The sequence below is a fragment of the Carcharodon carcharias genome, chromosome 1 (genome assembly GCF_017639515.1).
Source record: "Carcharodon carcharias isolate sCarCar2 chromosome 1, sCarCar2.pri, whole genome shotgun sequence".
NCBI classification, from domain to species: domain Eukaryota; kingdom Metazoa; phylum Chordata; class Chondrichthyes; order Lamniformes; family Lamnidae; genus Carcharodon; species Carcharodon carcharias.
This window is the reverse complement of record NC_054467.1, coordinates 256,046,600-256,059,522: the sequence shown is the minus strand read 5'-3', so window position 1 is coordinate 256,059,522 and position 12,923 is coordinate 256,046,600. Positions and strand designations below refer to the sequence as shown.

Below are 12,923 nucleotides of genomic sequence, written 5' to 3'. Positions count from 1 at the left end.
TTTAAAAACCAAATTCTTTCCCAAACAAACAATAAGTGAATGAATGGGTCTGGTGGCACGTTTACTCTGTGTCTTTGTGCCTTCCATATAATGGTGGACTCGCTATTAAACTGGGATTGCAGAGAATTCCATGGGGGTCTCTCTCTCTCTCTCTCAGTTTTCCTCTCAAGCAGCAACCCTACTAGAGGGACTCTGAGGAAGTGAAGAACCCAGTGCCCACACACCACTGTCAATCCAGCCCCACTGTGTTCCACACCCCTCCGAAACCGAGCTGAAAAAGGAAAAAAATATTTTGAGACATGAATTCCTTTGCAATGAAGGGGCTGAAGGGGTGAGAATTTATTCTAGATCATTTTGTTTTTCAGTGGCAAGGGAATTAGAATCATAGAATGGCAATAGCACAGAAAAAGGGCATTCAGCCCATCAAGTCTGTACTAGATTTCTTTCATTTTTTTTTACATTTCTCTCTTTCAATTATTTTTAAGAAATCAAATTCGATCAAAGTTTCCAAAGCCTGTGGTAAAATCTAACCCATTGTGTCTACTTCTATTGATAAACCAGGCAATCACTGCCTATCCATTTATCTCTCTATACTTATCTTTGCCCATTTCTCGCTCTGTCTATCCAGGGTTCCGTCCATCTGTCTATCTAATGCCACTGACTATATGAATTTCTGTATATATCTATCAATCTCTGTCCATCTTCTTCTGTCTCTCTCTGTCTCTGAACCTCTAGCTTTGTTTCACTGTAGTTGTGACTCTGCCTTTCTACCTGCCTGTTTCTTTCTTGTGTATGTAAAATGATCAAAATTGCATGAATGTATTCGAGTTATTGTTAAATTGATAATGGCCTGTTTTTAGACAGCCCTGCTGGTGATAAATGTATGGAGAAACATACATGCACACAGTTAGTGAGACATGCATACATAGAGACTGAGACAACACACAAAGACACACAGGTACTGAGACACACATACACAAACACTGGGACGCTCACAGACATATGGGTAAATAGACTCACCTACAGAAATGAAGAGACGCAGGTGGACCCACATGAACAGACACTGAGAAGCACACATATACAGACATATAGACACAAATATACAGATTCTCAGACACATACAGACAATGAGAGGGTTTCTGTTGAAGCCACAACTGTTGAGTGGGAGAGGCCCCAAGTAAAGTCACCCCCTGAGACATACACAGGCACAGAGAATGGCCATTCAGCCCATCTTAGTGCATTCATCCAGGGAGACTCCACAGTCAATCCCCAAATCCACAATTTCAGTAATTAGTTGTTTGTTAAATGTTTTTCTCTATGCTCTGAGAATCCTTTCATGCTTTGATCACTCTATTTCTGTGAATTATTTTGTGATACCATTGGTTACCATTGACCAGAAACTGAACTGGACTAGCCATACAAATACCGTGGCTATGAGAGCAGGTCAGAGGCTAGGAATCCTGTGGCAAGTAACTCATCTCCTGACTCCCCGAAGCTTGTCCACCATCTACAAGGCACAAGTCAGGAGAGTGATGGAATATTCTCCCCTTGTCTGGATGAATGCAGCTCCAACAACACTCAGGAAGCTTGACACCATCCAGGACAAAGCAGCCCAGTTGATTGGCACCACATCCATAGATATTGACTCCCTCCACTATCGAGGCATAGTAGCAGCAATGTGTACCATCTACAAGATGCACTGCAGAAACTCACTAAGGCTCCTTCGACAGCACCTTCCAAACCCACGACCACTAGCATCTAGAAGGACAAGGGCAGCAGATAGATGGGAACACCATCACCTCCAAGGTCCCCTCCAAGTCACTCACCATACTGACTTGGAAATATATTGCCGTTCCTTCACTGTCGCTGGGTCAAAATCCTGGAACTCCCTCCCTAACAGCACTGTGGGTGTACCTACACCACATGGACTGCAGCGGTTCAAGAAGGCAGCTCGCCACCACCTTCTCAAGGGCAATTAGGGATGGGCAATAAATACTGGACCAGCCAGCGACACCCACATCCCGCGACTGAATTAAAAGAGCCATCCGTCTCAAATTTACTTTGTACCAGCTTTGAACCTGTCCCTCGATCTGAACTCTCGCTGTTTAACTTTCTTCATTCAGCCCCTCAGACAGCCTCAAGGTGATTAACTCTGGGGATTCTCCTTACCGGAACCTCCAGGCTTTACCCGGGACCAGTCTCCAGGCTCCGGCCCCATGTTGCCTTCCTTGGCACTGCAGCTGGGGGCACACTCCCTGCTTTCAGAGCCAGTCAGACCACCGAACATGGACTCAGACACCCCGACACACTGAGACAGGGAAACCAGTCAATGTGGAGGCACACTGGGGCACAGTGTCCACCCTCAGACAGGTGCCCCATTAACATACTCGCCCTCTCCCTCACTCACTCCCTCACTCCCTCACTCACTCCCTCACTCACTCCCTCACTCACACACTCACTCTCTCACACACACACACACACACACACAAAGGCAGACTAAAAAAAATCTCCCACTACACTGAATCCTCAGTACACATCCCGGACCTGCCACTGTGGTGCTGGAGGCGATTTTCCGCTCTCGGAAAGCACAGACGGATGAAGGGCTCTCCGCTGCTTGCGCCGCTTCTGACATTCAGATTCCTATCCGCACTGGGTCCAACATTAATCGCGCTTGCACCGCTCCCCCACCACCCACCCACAATTCTTCCTTCTTAGTCCTTTTCTGTTCGCTAAATAATCTTTCCCAGGGATAGGAAACCCAACAAGACCCACGCAGGTTTATCCAGATTGGCAGTGCAGAAGGCGATCTTGAAACTATGTCTGGGGAATAAATATTTAGTGGGGTGCTTGTGGGGAGAGGTGGGGTGAAGGTGGGGGGTGGAGGTGGGTGGGGGGGGGTTGGTGTGGTGATACCGGGAGGGAGGAAGGTGAACGGAGTCACAACAGCATCTGGACAGAAGACAGAAAAGAGGGTAATGGAGAATTGCGAAGCTGGCTCTCCTCTGTCCACACACACACACACAGACACACACACTAACATAGGGGCGTTCGGTCTGTTATCATCTCCCGCTAGTTCCTGGGTTTTAAACTCGGCTGTTTGGTTTCAGTATCTGGCGTTGCGAATGGATCTGGCTGCAGAGAGTGTGCGGAATGAGCGCTGGAGATTCAGTTAGCGGGAGCGGTTAACACACGGTGGGTATATTTACCTGTATTCCTCCAAGAGCTGCAAGCGCTTGAATAGTTTTACTGAAAGCGTGTGTGTGCGTGTGTGTGTGTGCGGCCCGAGCGATCGCAAACACAGAGAGCCAGGTAGACCTGCGCGCTGTGGGGGGTGGGGGGGGGGGTTAATCTGACTGTGAGAATTCCAACTCTCTTCCTTAACTCGGCTGCATTCCGGGGGGTTGGGGGCGGGGGTCAGATTTGGTCAATGCTGAATGGGGGTCCCCGATAGCTCCGAATTCATTCATCCAGTGGATCTGGAAAAAAAAAGTTCGTTCATGTTTTCAAATAGAAATCCGTGGCCAGAGCGTTAGGTTAAAACGCAGGAAGGTTAAAACCCATGTCACCCAAGAACTTCAGCATGTGTGTCTGTGTATCTGACCCTGTGTATAGGTGTGTGTGTGTGTGTGTGAGATAGAGGCAGAATGGCTGTGACATTATTGTGTGCCTATGCTCTGTTTTTCATCCATACATGGGATGTGAGCTTCGCTGGCTATGCCTGCATTTATTGCCCATCCCTAATTGCCCTTGAGAAGGTGGTGGTGAGCTGCCTTCTTGAACCGCTGCAGCCCATGTGGTGTAGGTACACCCACAGTGCTGTTAGGGAGGAAGTTCCAGGATTTTGACCCAGCGATAGTGAAGGAACGGCAATATATTTCCAAGTCAGGATGGTGAGTGACTTGGAGGGGAACTTCCAGGTGGTGGTGTTCCCATCTATCTGCTGCCCTTGTCCTTCTAGATGGTAGTAGTCATGCGTTTGGAAAGTGCTGTCTAAGGAGGGTTGGTGAGTTCCTGCAGTGCATCTTGTAGATGGTACACACTGCGGCTACTGTGCACCGGTGGTGGAGGGAGTGAATGTTTAAAGTTACAATGGAGTTGAGGTTACAGTCAGATCAACCATGATCTTATTGAATTGTGGAGCAGGCTCGAGGGGCCAAGTGGCCTACTCCTGCTCCTAATTCTTATGTTTGTATATTTGTATGTTTCTATGTTAAGGCAGTGGATGTGCTGCCAATCAAGCAACTGCTTTGTCCTGGATAGTGTCGAGCTTCTTGAGTGTTGTGGGAGCTGCACTCATCCAGGCAAGTGGAGAGTATCCTATCACACTCCTGACTTGTGCCTTGTAGATGGTGCACAGGCTTTGCGGAGTCAGAAGATGAGTTACCTGTACCATGATTCCTAGCCTCTGACCTGCTCTTGTAGCTACAGTATTTATGTGACTAGCCCAGTTCAGTTTCTGGTCAATGGTAACCCCTCAGGATGTTGATAGTGGGGGATTCAGTGATGGTAATGCCATTGAACATCAAGGTTAGATTCTCTCTTGTTGAAAATGATCATGCCTGAATGTTTGTCTATCCCTTTGCATCCATATATCCAACAGCAACAACTTATATGTATATAGCACTTTTAACATAGTAAAATGCCCCAAGGTGATTCATAGGAAGACTGTCAAACAAAATTTGCCACCACAGGGAAATACCAGGACAGGTGGTCAAAAAGCTAGGATTTAAGGAAGGCCAGGCAGGTGGTTGTGTAGTGGCATTGTCACTGGGCTAGTAATTCAGGGACCCAAGGTAATCACCTGGGGAACTGGGTTCAAATCTGGAATTAAAAGTCTAATGACCATGAAACTATCATCAATTGTTGTAAACACCCCTCTGGTTCAGTAATGTCCTTTAAGAAAGGGAATCTGCCATTCTTACCTGGTCTGCTCTACTTGTGACTCCAGACCCACAGCAGTGTGGTTGACTCTTAAATGCCCTGCACCTATGCCGCAGGGACTGCAGCGGTACAAGAAGGCAGCTCACCACCATCTTCTCAAGGGCAATTAGGGATGGGCAATAAATGCTGGCCCAGCCGGCGAAGCCCACATCCCGTGAATGAATTTATCCAACATTCGCTATGTGTCTGGATATTCTTTATGTGTCTGAAAATACCCTTTATACCTGAATATTCCCGATATGTCTGAGCATTCCTTATATGTCTGAATATTCCCTATGTGTCCGATAGGCGATAGTGTGCAAGATGCTAACATTTCTTAAAAGTTTTACAAAACTCGATGTGTAGAGTATTCGACTTTATTCCTGATTCAGTGTAAGACCTCGACGTGTTCCTGATCAGGTGAGGTGGGTTACAAAGGTATATTTACGAAATTCACTTGCTGTCCCTCAGTGCGAGCTGGAAGTGGTTCTACCAGGCGGGGCTGGGACTTGGAGCAGGATGGATGACGATGGGGGTACACGGGCTGTGTAACCCCCTCTGCCCACACACACACACACACACACACACCAGCCCTTGTGTGTCTCATATGAAACCGTTCCGTCACATCGCCCAATAAACGACCCCCCTCCCCTCCACCACCACCACCCACACACTCCCACTCACACACACCCCAACCCCCACCCCCCCCGACCCCCCGCAATGATCTAGACTGACGAGTTCTTACGGGGTCAGAAACAGACCCACTTTCTGAGACCTATCTCCCTACATGGCAACACTTCCCCCCCCCCCCCCAAAAAAAAGTACTTCATTTTTTTTTTGGAAAGCACTCGGGGACATCCTGATGTGGCTATACAAATGCAGATCGTATTGCCTTCTCTCTCCACCCCCACCCCCACCCCCCGCCCCCCCCCAACCACCCCCCCACTCACCCACCCACCCCCGGATGAAACTGCTGGGGAATTCAGCGAATTGAATTCAACCCATGGGGATTCGGTGAGCCGTTATTTCATGGTAACTGGGAGTCGTACGGGGATACCAACTGGCCCATCTCCTCTCTACCCACCACCCCCCCACCCCCCCAGGACCCAATGGTCCCGATTGTTATTTGTACCCAGACCGGGCTATTCCAAAATATCTCTGCTCCCAGGGATCAGAGTAACCGTGTCCCCCTCCCCATGTTAAAATGTGAGGTGACAATCTTGATTCCTGGACTCCTTGGTACCTGCCACCAATCAGATGTAACAGTGGAGAGAAAACAAAATTATATATTTCTGAAGCCGAAAAAGCCTTTAAACAAGATCTAAATAAGAGGGGGGGAAAGGAGGGCGAGGAGGGAAACAGAGGCAGAACGTGAAAGAGATTTTTTTTAAAAACGGAATTCGACACTGTTTTAATTCGATTCTCATTAAAAAAAACCACCCTGTACAATGCGGAAAACCGAGTAATATTCGTTCCTTAAAATAAAAAGAACCTCAGGTATACTTTCAGAAAAATGCAGGAAAACGAAAAATAACATCAAATCGCCAGGAAGTTATATTAAACTGGGTGAACATTTTAAATCAAAGCTGGAACGGGGGGAAGAGCCGGCGCGAAATGATTAGAAATGTACCTCTCTTCAGAATGTCAGCTCGCTCCTTCCTGGCCTCACACACTCGGTCGTCTTGTGGTATTTTTAATTATTCGTTTTCTTTTGTTCGATGCTAAAGGTTCAAAATATAGAGCTGATTTTTTTGCCACATATATATATACAAGACTTCACCCGTTAGTTCCCACCTCCTGGGTGACGTTCCTCGCTCTCTCTCTCCTTGTCTTGTCAAATCATGAATATTCAAGTCTTTAAAATGTTCGCTCTCTCCTTTTTTTTTCTCTCGCAAAATAACAAGACATTTGCAAATAGCTTTTAGATTAATTCACCGAGCCTTTCACCCCGGTTCTCACACCAGGAGAATTCAGAAGAGGACCTTTAAATTGCTCCATATTCAGCAAGTTATATAAAATAGGTAAAGAGGGAGGAAGAGATTCACCCTCAGATTAGAGAAGGGTTCGATACAATTTAAGATGTGTGTGTGTGTGTATCTCTCTCTGTCCCTCTTTGTACTATTCAAACTGTCTGGGGGGGAGGAGGTGGAACTATTATTGTTTTTACTGTTTTATTATTATTTTTTTTTGCTAACTGATTTAACCAAGGAAAACTCTTTCATCAAATCAGTTCTCCAACTCCCAGCCACTGACTGAACTCAGCACTCTGAAACTTCGCTTTTTAACCAGTCTTTTTTTTCTCTCTATCTGTGGTCACCTCGACCTGCTTTAGGAGACAGTTTATTTTGCCTTTATTTATTGACCTACAATTATTTATGCCCAACATCTCTCCTCTTCTCTCCCACCCCTCCCTTCCCTCCGTTACCCTGCAACTCCCTCTCGTGTAAACAATCCCTGACTATTTCCATCGCTTGCTCCTCTAATACCCTTCCATTCCTAGCCACTCCCGGCTCCCAGATTTCCCCCATTCTGCAGACCCCAATGATACACAGAACCCAGGGGTAATGTTAAGCCCGTTTCAGCAACTTAGAACTGTTTATTTTTAAAAAAAAAAATACTTTGATGTATCTATGACTGGATATCCAGCTATTCCTTATTGGGAAGTCGATCTGTAAACACAGCTTTTGTCAGTAGTGAAGGTTTTGTTATAGTTTATTATATCTGGCAGCCTCCCATTGTGTCCGTTGGTATACACATTATGCTTGCGAATGTACAGGAGCTACATGTGTATCTGCCCAGAGCTCCGTGAATATACGAAGCTCCCTAAGAATATACGAAACTAGCGAACGCTGCAAATCTTACCTTTTTTTTAAGGAAGTGATATATATAGGAAATGTTGAGGATACACAACAGGTGGATGAGCATCCAGAGAGAGAGAGAGAGGAGGTGGGGGGGGGAGGCAAATTTATATCCAGGCCCTCATTAGAATCGTGTTTCTGCGTTTCTCGGTATAACTGTGTGTGTGTGTGTGTGTGAGTGTGTGTTGCAGGAAGCTGAGAGTTTGTATCTGATTATATACTTGTTATAATTGTTCAGCAAGTTTCTATAGACCGCCGTGTGTTTGGCTGAGATTAAAGTGTATGTTTTCCCAACGGTGTGCGGTTGCATTTGACCATGTTTCAATGCAACTGTATTATTCTGACTGTATATGTTTATATATAACTGCACCGGTTTGCTGTAATAGTGCCTGTGTTACTATATATCCGGATGTGTGTTTCTATCTCGCTGTTCCATTATATCAAAAGTCTGAACCAAACTTTCCACTCAGTTCGCCTTCCATCCGTGTTCAAATAAATTCTACCAAATCAACATTTTAGGCAACAAAAACACAGACTGGCACTAGATTTTAAAAAGGATGCTGGTGACATTTGTTTGAAAGCTGAATAGAATGCTATTTTAAAACACTGAGGTACAAGCTTGAGGTTTGAATACGTCAGCGGCTGGATAAACAAAATCACTGGAAAATATTTATTAAAGAAAAAAACAGCACAAGAACAAAGCTCTGAGATGAGGACTGGGAACTGAGCACAGGACTCCAGTTACTTGTGGGGGGTGGGGGTGACGGGCGATGCGTCCCCATTGCCCGCGGGTCAGGCGCTGAATGAATTGTCAGATTGGAAAGCAATCCAATATCGTCCGCCTCTCCGGCAACAGCTGGTCCCAGGCGCGCTTCACGCCGTCGGTCACTGGGAGAATTGCAACGACCAGCTCTGGCTCCGCCTCAGCCGCAGTCACTGCATCCAGTGCTGGGCGCCACACTCCAGGGAAGATGTGAAGGCTAAGTTAGAGGGAGTGCAGAAAAGATTCACAGGGTAGCTTCAGGGGGACGAGGGACGAGGGACTTCAGTCGGCTGACGGTTCCTGGAGAGTCCAATCATTAGAATGGATGCAGCACAGAAGGAGGCCATTTGGCCCTTCCTGTCTGTGCCAGCTCTCTGCAAGAACAGTTGGTCCCTCTCACCCTCCTTTTCTCCCACAGTCCTGTATTTTTTTTTTTGTTTCAGGTAAGTATCAAATTCTCTTTTTTGAAAGCCTCCTTTGAATCTGTCTCCATCACACTCTTAGGCAGTGTGTTCCAGATCCTAACCGTGGGCTGTATAAAATAGTTTTTCCTCACCTCGCCATAGCTTTTTTTTATGTCATTCACCATACATCAGCGTCCTCTTCGATCTTTCCACCTGTGGGAGCGGCTTCTCCTTATCTATTCTCTCCAGACCCCTCATGAATCTGAATATCTCTGTCAAATCTCCACTCAGCCCCCTCTTCTCCAAGGAGAACAATCCCAACATCTACAATCAATCCACATAACTACAGTCCCTCATCCCTGGAACCATTTTGTAAATTTTTTTTCTCTAATGCTTTCACATCCTTCTTAAAGTGTGATGCCCAAAATTGGATATTCAATACTCCAGTTGAGGCTGACCTAGTGTTTTACACAGGTTAACATAACCTCCTTGCTTTCGCCCTATTAATAAAGCCCATGATACCGTGTGCTTTACTAACCACGATCTCAATCTGCCCTGCCACATTCAATGATTTATGCACATACACACATAACCTCAGGCCCCCTGCTCCCATATTTTAGAATTGTACCCTTTATCTTAAATTGCCTCTCCTTGTTCTTCCTACCAAAATGAATCACTTCATGCTGCTCTGCATGACATTTCATCTGCTACCTGTCCACCCATTCCCGTCAACTTGTCTATGCCCTTTTGAAGTTATCCTCCTCACAGTTCGCAATACTCCCAAGTTTTGTGTCATCTGCAAATTTTGAAACTGTGACCTGTACTCCCAAGTCTTGAAGATTAATATAGATCAAGAAAAACAGGGGTCCTAACACCGACCCCTGGGGAACACCTTCCTCCAGTCCGAAAAGCAGCTGTTCACCACTACTCTCTGTTTTCTGTCACTCAGTCAGTTTCATATCCATCCATTTTATTCAATGGACTTCAACTTTGCTGACAAGAACTATCGTGTGGCATTTTATAAATTGCCTTTTGGAAGTCCATGTACCCCACAAACATATTACCCTCATCAACCCTCTCAGTTACCTTATCAGAAATACAAGCAAGTTAATTAAATCTGATTTTCCCTTAACAAGTCCATGCTGGCTTTCCTTAATGAATGTACATTTGAGTAAGTGACTATTAACTTTGTTCCAAATTATTGTTTCTAAAAGCTTTCCCCCCAGTGAGGTTAGACTGGCTGGCCTGTAGTTGCTAGGTTTATCCTTACACTCTTTTTTTGAACAAGGGTCCAAGATGTGTAATTCTGTCCTCTGGAACCACCCCTGTATCTAAGGAAGATTGGAAGATTATGGACAGTGTCTCTGCAATTTCCACCTTTTCTTCCCTCAGTATCTTAGGATGCATTTCATCTGGTTCTGCTAACTTATCAGCTTTAAACACAGCCATTCTAATACCTCCTCTTTATCAATATTTAGCCCATCTAGTGCCTCAGATACTTTCTTTTTCACTATGAGTTTGACAGCATCTTCTTCCTTGGTAAATACAGATGCAAAGTTCTCATTTACCATCTCAGCCATGCCCTCTGCTTCCATCCCCTTTATGGTCCCTAATTGCCACACATCTCTACTTGCTACCCTTTTACTATTTAAATACCTCTGGAAGGCTTTTGTGTTCCTTATGATGTTAGCTGACAGTCTCTTCTCATACTCTCTCTTTGCTTCTCTTATTCGCTTTTTCAATTTCCTTCACTGAGCCTTCTATATTCAACCTGGTTCTCAATTGTATTATTCACCTGACATCTACAAAAACAAAATATTGCGTTTGCTGGGTGCTGAAGGTCATCAACCTGAAATGTTAACTTTGTTTCTCTCTCCACAGATGCTGCCGGACCTGCTGAGTTTTCCCAGCTTTTTCTTTGTTCTCAAATGCATGCTTTTTCTGCTTCATCTTACTCTGTACCTCTTTTGTCATCCAGGGAGCTCTGTCTTTGTTTGCCCTACATTTCCACCATGTGGGAATAGACCTTGACTGTACCCGAACTATTTCCTCTTTAAAGGCGGCCCATTGTTCCTCTATAACTTTTCCAAATAGTCAAGTGGTAGTACAGATTTTGAGTATGGCTGAAAAAAAGACATTTTGTCAAAGGTTTTCATCTTGCACTCATCAGGACAATTGCAAGAATACCAATGTCAGGGGAAGCAACAACTTTTGAGAAGAGAGTGCTGATTGGTTGGTAGGTGGACTCTGATTGGTGGATTGTCAGTCACCATTAACTGGTGCATTCTCCATGGCAACGCCTCTACTAATCAGAGTCCACTTGCCAACCAATCAACAACCTCTTCCCACACAGTATAAAGTTGTTGCTTCCCCTAACGTTGGTACTCTTGCGACTGGCCTGATGAGTGCAAGACGAAAAGCTTTGACACAATGTCTTTTTTCAGCAATATATATTTTCCACTAGACAGTGGTAAATCAATACCACTGCCACACCTTCTTTCTTCCCCTATCTTTCCTGAACACCTTGTCCCAGATCTTCCAGTCCTCCGGATGGACAGACATGTGCCGGAGAATGCACTTCTGCACCTTTTCGAAGTCCCTAGGCAAGGAATCCATGGGGATTGCCCGGAAAGTCTTAACTTCCAATTCATTCCCTTGTGCTCAGAACCCTCCAAAAAGTCTCCAGCTCCCAGTTAGAGTCAGAGACTTTGGGCAGTTCTGATGCATTTACCAGAATACTTACCCAGGAAATGTTAGACTGGAAAAAACCATGGTCTGAATTTTTCAGTCACCAGGCGCGCGCGATCGATGAGCCCGAGAGCGGCCGCGAAATGGACCCCCCCGAGCGCGATTTCACACTGGCTGGCCAACTAACAGCCAACCAGCGTGAAACGCCGGCGGAGAAGCTCAGCGCCGCCGGGGTGGGAGAGGGATGAGGGCAGGCCATGATGTCACCGCCGGTGCGGGCGAGCGCAGCGGGAGAGCCGCCGTGAAGGCGGGCACACGGCCTGAGGGGGCCACAGACCCGAAAATAACAAAACAAAGCTCGAAAGAAAGCTGCAAAAAAAGAAAAAAACAAGCGTCCGTGCCTCACAATCAAGCGCCCGAAAGCTCACCTCACGAAAAATGCTGTCCCCAGATATTCCTTTTTTTATTTTAATTCCTAACGGTAAGGCCACGAAAAATCGCAGGAAATCGCGCCGCTGATGCCCGCTTAGTCGTCTGGCAGGGGCGCTCCCGCCGAGCGAAACATCGCGTGAGCGCGCGGTGACATCGGGACGCTCGCCCGCTGTCTCCTTAACGCCCAGTCGGCTCTGGCGGGCTGAATTCTGCTCCATATCTAACTCCCGGATAACCGTCCATCTGACGCCACTCCAAGGAGAGGGCACGGCTACGTGGACTGTACGTTCATAGATGTCGTCACCCCGCGGCCTGAAGAGTGGGCAGGCAGAGAAGTGAAAGGGCCGACTACCAGGCAGTCAAGGAGGAACAGGTAGTCAGCACAGGAGTCCCAGGAGCGCATCCCACTCTCCAACCCGTATTCAGCCATGACTGCTGCGCCATGCTCTGTCCGTTCCTCCCTGACTGCCTGGCAGTCACTCTTTCCGCTCTCCGCCTGCGCACGCTTAAGCTGCAGCGCGACCACATCTTTAAGCGTGCTCTCCACGTAGCTGGGTGCTCTCCTCGAGAAGGGAAGGCTTGATAGCGGTGTTCAAAACCACGAGGTGTCTGATGGAGAGAGAAACTGCACGAGGTGTCTGGACAGAGCAGATTGAGAGAGAAACTGCTCCCGTTGGTGGAAGGATCGAGAACCAGAGGGCACCCGATTTAAAGGGATTAATAAAAGTACCAAAGGTTCTAAATATTTCTTTACGCAGCGAGTGGTTAGGATCTGGAGTGCACTGTCTGAGAGCATGGTGGAGGCAGACTCAATCATGGCAATCAAAGAGAAAATGGATAATCACATGAGGAGAAAGA

At 46.5% G+C, this 12,923-nt stretch overlaps 1 protein-coding gene across 2 annotated transcripts in view; it reads right to left on the bottom strand.

Moving 5' to 3' along the window:
* Positions 1-6,634, bottom strand: part of LOC121284239 (cytochrome P450 26B1) — a 56,247-nt gene extending 49,613 nt beyond the window's left edge. Inside the window, exon 1 of one of the 2 annotated variants that reach the window (XM_041199587.1) lies at positions 6,551-6,634. The gene's annotated coding sequence lies outside the window, so the exon portion shown is untranslated. The remainder of the gene's footprint in view (positions 1-6,550) is intronic. The other variant, XM_041199560.1, reaches the window with a different exon arrangement.
* Positions 6,635-12,923: the final 6,289 nt, after the last annotated feature.